The sequence below is a fragment of the Hesperophylax consimilis genome, chromosome 20 (assembly GCF_061612785.1).
Source record: "Hesperophylax consimilis isolate HC1 chromosome 20, BYU_Hcon_1.0, whole genome shotgun sequence".
Lineage (NCBI taxonomy): Eukaryota > Metazoa > Arthropoda > Insecta > Trichoptera > Limnephilidae > Hesperophylax > Hesperophylax consimilis.
In genome coordinates, this window is record NC_142855.1 from 8170027 (window position 1) to 8177268 (window position 7242).

The 7242-nt window shown below is 33.6% G+C and overlaps 1 long non-coding RNA gene across 1 annotated transcript; it reads left to right on the forward strand.

Moving 5' to 3' along the window:
* Positions 1-2547: 2547 nt before the first annotated feature.
* On the forward strand, positions 2548-4664 carry LOC149414008 (uncharacterized). Its single transcript, XR_016304104.1, has 3 exons — positions 2548-2707; positions 3237-3389; positions 3490-4664. It is a non-coding gene; the product is annotated as an uncharacterized LOC149414008 (long non-coding RNA).
* Positions 4665-7242: the final 2578 nt, after the last annotated feature.

Sequence of the window (7242 nt, forward strand, 5' to 3'; positions counted from 1 at the left end):
TAATTAATAAGCTATTAGTATCAGTTGCTAAGTCCCTACTTTCTTAATTCCTATAATAATTTCTCAAATGTAAACATGTATCTTTTCAAAAAGCAAATATAATCCCATCATAAATAATGATTTGACAATGAAATTAGGTCATTAATAATGCATATTACCTGTGAGGTTTTTTCCCTAATAAATATTGAAATGAGCTACAAACCCAAGGTAATTAGCTTACCGGAATTACCAAATATTTAGAAATACCACAATCTTAAACGACTTAGTAACAAATAAAATTGATTATAACCCTTTAAACTACCCCTCTCCCCCCTCCCCCATATGTTGTGTATATATACCGTAGACTAAGAATTTTGTGTACCAGTCTGAAGATGGCTTTGACGAGCTGAAACCGGTTACGGTCAAAATAAAATTAAGTGGAATAAAGTTTTTTATTTGTTTTATTATAATATATTACAATAATGATTATTAAGTTTTTTTAATTAATACACTAGTATTGCTGTTATAAGAGAAAGCTACTAAATAGGGCAAGGATACATTATTTTTATATATATATTATTTTGTATATTTTGAGTATGTAGATTGCAAACAGCAAATAAGTTAAAATAAATTAGATTATTGAATAAATGAATAGAATAAACAGCAAATAAGACGAAATACATAAGATAATAGAATAAATGAATTATGTTAAAATAAAAATGAATTTCTAATAAAGTATAGCTTAAAATTAGTTGATGTTTACTGGGTGAAGTTTTAAGAGATAAGTATATATAGGTTATAAGAATACATGAGTTATAATTCAGTATGTTCAGAGTAATTAAATTGTATGTATATGTTCGAAAGCAATGTAATAGAATATAAGATCTTTATCTAATATCTCTTTTAAAAGCCATAATAACAGAGTGAAGTTGTAGTCAGATAAACAGGCGTCTTAATCGGTCAAGGTCCTTAGCATCGTTTACTATTATGATTCTAAACTCCAGAGTTTTCAGTCTTCTTTAGTAAGATTCGTCGTGAAGCTGCCCACGCATATTTGAAGTTATTTTTTTTCTGGCAAATTGTTTCGTTTAACCTAATATGTATTTTCTTTTTTGTGTTAGATGGTCAGAAATATATATTCGTTTGGCATCTTGCGATAATCCTAAATCATATGTGTTTAATTTATTACTGCTGGGAGTTGTGGCTTTTATGTATGTTTTCATTTTGTTTATAAAATTATCCCGTGCTTGAGTGTTATCAAATGTCGCAATGATGGATCTGGGATTTTTTTCAGAGATTTTCGGCCCCATCCTGTAGATTTTTTTGATTACCGACTGCATGTTTTCTGTGGCGTCCTCGAAATTGATGATTTTTGATATTTTATTGAGCACTTCCATATTGTTATTAGGGTTGGATTCAGGAATGCCCCTCAACTCGATACTGCTTATTTGATTCATGTATTCCAATTCCGACGTCTTGTTGAGCGATTGTGTTTGATAAACTGTTATTCTGATTTTTTAAATCAATTAGCTCCGCGTTATATTTTTCTTTTAATGTCTAAATAACATTAACTCGATTTTTAAGCTCTTCCTGTTGGTCCGAGATAAATTGAAGCGACTTTATAAGTACATTATTTCGCATTAATATTGATTCGTATTTTTGACCATAAATGTCAAGTTTCTTATCTACAAATGCTATCACTGAAGATTTAAAATTTTCCAGTTCCTTCATAAACAATTCCACCGTTAACACTGTGCTATAGCTCCATCTGTGTTTAATTTTGACAAGTTTTCACTGGTGACTGTCTGTGCGATAGAAGTTTTCGGTGTGTGTGCATATTGTTTTGATTGTTTGTCAATAGGTGGCAGTTCATTGTTGATTTCATCCAAATTATTGACAGCACTTTTTTTTTGTTATTTTAAGAAGTTTTAAACATTTTTAACATTTACAATTTTGTAGATTTTGTTGGCTTTTACCACCTCTACGAGAGTTTTCCCCAATACCAGCACACTTTAAGTGGTATTCTTCATCGCAGACCGAACAAGATATGAGATCTGAAGGAACCTCAATATTAATTTCACAGGCAATGCATTGTGTATACATTTTAGAGTTCAATTGAGCGGGAATTCACACAAAAGAACACTTTTCCTTGTTTAATTCAACACCTTTGTAGCACTTTATGAAGGATATATGAAGGATTCCTTGTATATTGTTATATTAAGATTACTTTGTCACAATTTATGATACAAGTCCTAGGCAAAAAACCTATTTTCGAGATCAACAATACACTTTTTGGGAAAAAAGTACGTTCGACTTTGCGCAATCTGCGGTTTATAGTAATTGACCACGTTTTTAATATTGTTTCACTACTGATTGGTTTATTTATTCTTTGATAATTTGAAGCAGGCACAGAAATACGTCAACACTATACTAATGTGGGTGGTATATTCTTGCATACCTCATTGTTCTCACAGTATATTCCTACCGAAATAATATATTTAAATCTCCTCAACGTACCGTTCTGTTTCTGGCAGTTTCAGTTATATTTTTGGGCTTGAACTAAATCCATTATCCTACCATAGTCTTACCATGGATCTACTGACCATCAAGAAGGAACCAGGGCCACAGGAAGAAGGCGGTTATGAAATGCCGTATGGGGATATGGAGTTTGACTATTCATATGTAAAGAAGGAATGCTTACAGCATGCGGAGAGTACTCGGAAAACCTGTAAGTTGTAATTATAATGTCATAAACTGTTTTATGTAAAATTTCGATGCTAGTAATCCAAGTCAGTTTTGAGTTTCCCATGAAGGCCATAATATTTGTTCAGAAAATCCTATATTGCCGTACTGTGGTGTTTACATTAAATAGTACATTTGCGGGAAACTGCCAAACTACTGAAAACTTCTAACGTACTTTTTTCTGGATGTTATATTAGTCACATAAGAGTGCATTAAAACACATGTAAAATTGGTACAAACATTATTTCTCTAACAATACAAAACTGTGTTCAAGAGTAAATAGAATTTCCTCCTTGATACGGACATCTGCGGTCCTTCTAATTTCCACAAATAAATCTTAAAAGCCTGTTATCCTGATTTCCGCCTTTGAAAGGGTAATAAAATGGAATCATTTATCGTATATTTTTAAATTTAAAGATTTTTACAATAAAAACAAATGTTGTTGTAGTTATTTCTAGGAGATGGAAGACTTTAATTGCACAATTTTAATAATTCACTTCGTCTGGACATTTTAGGTAGAATTAAAGTGGAGACTGTTAGCTTCAAGGTAGAACCAGCACCCCGAGAAGAAGTTGGAAGGGATATTCCTTTTATGGAAATCGACATAGACCTTCCTGATGTTAAAAAGGAATGCTTAAAACGCTTTCAAAGAAGAAAACAGACAACAGGTAAATAATGATTCGTGCTTTTTATTTTTTACATTTTTTGAATTAATGATGCTTAAATTTTATTATTATTTGTTATGGCTTTATTTGTATTATTTTTCAGACTCATTGACTGATCAAAAGACAAATCTTGTGGAAAAACAATTATCTTGTTCCCATTTTAAGTACTCCTGCAAGTCAAAGTCAAAGTTAATACTTCACTTGCGGATTCACAATGGAAAAAAACGTTGTTCATGTTCCGACTGCATAAATTTAAAACCTCGGAATGGAATTTTGACGAAAAGTGAAGAAAAACCTTTTTCATGTTCCGTTTGCACTTACTCATTTTCTCAAAAGGAAAATTTATCGACACACATGCTGACTCACAGTGAAGAAAAATCTTTTTCTTGTTCCGACTGCAAATATTCATGTTCTCGAAAGGGACATTTGACGATACATATGCTGACTCACAGTGTAGAAAAAGCTTTTTCTTGTTCCAACTGCAACTATTCTTGTTCTCAAAAGAGTAATTTGACGAGACACATGCTGACTCACAGTGGAGAAAAACCTTTTTCATGTTCCGTTTGTGTTTACTCAAGTTCTCTAAAAAAAGGTTTGACGACACACATGCTTACTCACAGTGGAGAAAAACCTTTTTCATGTTCCCTTTGCACTTATTCATGTTCTCAAAAGGGACGTTTGACGATACATATGCTGACTCACAGTGGAGAAAAACCTTTTTCTTGTTCCAACTGCAACTATTCTTGTTCTCAAAAGAGTAATTTGACGAGACACATCCTGAATCACAGTGGAGAAAAACCTTTTTCCTGTTCCAACTGCAACTATTCTTGTTCTCAAAAGAGTAATTTGACGAAACACATGCTGACTCACAGTGGAGAAAAACCTTTTTCTTGTTCTAACTGCAACTATTCTTTTTCTCAAAAGGGAAGTTTGACGAGACACATGCTGACTCACAGTGGAGAAAAATCTTTTTCATGTTCCGTTTGTGCTTATTCAAGTTCTCGAAAAGGACATTTGACGAGACACATACTGAATCACAGTGGAGAGAGACCTTTTTCTCGTTCTCATTGCAACTATTCTTGTTCTCAAAAGGGAGTTTTGACGAGACACATGCTGACTCACAGTAGAGATAAACCTTTTTCTTGTTCTAACTGACAATATTCTTGTTCCATCCTGGAGAATTCATTAATAACGCATTCCCAGAGAATGCCTAAATAACTATAACGTACTTTGTTAATTAAAATTGATAAAATTATCCGATCGTAGAATAATTTACGATTTAACCTGTTTGTATAAAATCATAAATTCATTTTTTGATACCACTGATTGATTGTATGTTATTTCTTTTAATACTCCAAGCAGGTCATTTACAAGACAGTACCTAGCATAATATTGTAGCAATTCTACCCCAATGTCCCAATAATACACTCATATTGTATATATTATACTACTATAAACTATTTTGAAGATACGCCCACCATTCCGGACTAGCAAGCGCATCTTGAAAACAGTTAATTACATAACCATTTCAAAATGAATATTATAAAAGTACATATGAAAATCATCAAAATCCCAAACGGATGTACAATGTACTCACACACATCCAAACTTAATATTTGATGACTTGAATATATAAATTTACAAAATTTAGTATTATGTACATTCATATGCACACATTCAATGCGTAAGGGTAAGGGTAGGTCACCCTTGCACACTGAACAAGTATAAAAAAAAAATAGCAAAATACATATATTAGTAATACCTGGACACGGACAAACAAAATAACATCATAAACAAATATAAAATTGCATTCAATGTGAGAACATAAGTTTTAGTCATGCTCTCACGTTAAATGGAATCTTTTAATCGCTTCCACTATTGCGCATAATGGAAACAAAAGTATATAAAATAATTAAAATACCCTCCGTTAATTACGACGTTAATCTGAGATTTCATGTTTGATTATATCCTTAATGTGAAAGGTTCCCACAGGTTTTCCATTTAAATCAGCTAAAATGTAAGCAACTGGAGACAATTTCTTAATGACTTTGCTGCGAATAAACTTGGGAGCTAATTTCGCTGAAAAATACTTACTAGCGTCTGAAAGAACGAACGATCGGCGCCAAACGATGTCACCAATTTCATATTGTAAGTCCCTACGACGTAGATTATACTGAGTTTTGTTCTTTTCATACGACTGCCTTAAAGACGTACGAACCTGTGAAAAAATATCGTTCAATTCGTCCAAATCCGAAGCCCAAGAATCCCGTGCGGCAATTCTGATATCTTCGGGGTTGAAGTCTGAAGACTTGTAGTCGTTTCCTGAAATGATAATTTCCCTACCAAAGTTCAAGAAAAAGGGAGTATATCCGGTTACCTCATGTACTGCCGTGTTAATAGCGAGTTCAATTTGATGATCACCACCGACGTACGAGCTAATAGCAGACACTAACACTCTGTTAATCCTTTCAACCGGATTATTTTGCGGATGGTATCTACAGTTGTAAAAGAGGTGTCTTATATGAAACTTGCTAACTAACGCTTTCATGTCTTTTGAAATATATTGGGGACCATTATCCAGAATTATTGTATCAGGCACCCCAAACTTGTAAAATATCTCATTTTCCATGATCTCAACAATATTCTTTCCAGTAGCTTTTCTTAATGGGAAAAGCTTAGAGTATTTTGTAAAGAAGTCAGAGATTACTAACAAATATGTATAGCCCTTTTTGTAGGAGCTGGGGAAAGGACCTAATTAATCTGTGGCAATCATTTGCCAAGGACGTTGAACCAATTTGGGATCACCCATTAGACCTGGTGGTAACTGATTCGTACTCTTATGACCCAAGCAAGTGTGACATTTGCTAATGAATGATTTTACGTCGGCCGCCATCTTCGGCCAGTAATATTTCTGACTAATTCTATTCAACGTCTTCATAATACCAAAATGAGCACACGAAGGAGGTACATGATATTGCGTTATTATATCTTTCCTAGACTCTTTAGGTACCACTTCTTTCCAGTCATACACTCTGTGTAGCGCTTCCATACCTACTCTGTATGTGTTTGTACAATACTCCATTATCAACTTTCCAAGCATGAAATTTATCTTGAAAAGCTAGAACATTTCTACACATTTTATCGTACCACGATTCTTTGGTTGGTGTAGTTTGTCCTACTACAGCTAATTCTACAGGATCACGTGATAATGCGTCAGGCACTATATTATCTTTTCCTTTACGGTGTTCTATAATAAAATTGAATTGCTGTAACCTGACAGCCCATCTTGCTAATCTGCCTGTAGGAGATTTAATATTCACTAACCATTTTAGACTGTAATGATCTGTTATTATTTTAACCGGTATGACAGAACCTTCTATGTAAGCCCTAAATTTTTCCAGAGCAAAAATCATTGCATTTAGCTCTTTCTCTGTAGTTGAATGATTTCTCTCTTGAGCACTCAGAGACCTACTAATAAATGATATAGGGTGTTCTCTACCCGAATCGTCTACCTGCGTCAGGACCGCCCCTATCCCGGTGTTGGATGCGTCGCATGATATGATGAAAGGTTTTTCAAAGTTAGGACAAGCTAAAACAGGTGCGCTCACTAAAATATCTTTAAGTTTTTTAAAAGCTATATCTGCCTGACTGTTCCATTTAAATTTGTTTCCCGTAAATTCTTTTCTTGTTAAATTATGCAACGGAGCTGCTATTATGGAAAAGTTACAAATAAACCTTTTATACCAAGATAATATGCCTATAAAACGTCTTAAGCTTTTTTGCGAGTTCGGTATAGGAAAATCCACTATGGCTTTAACTTTATCTGGATCGGTTCTTAAACCTTGACTATCGACGA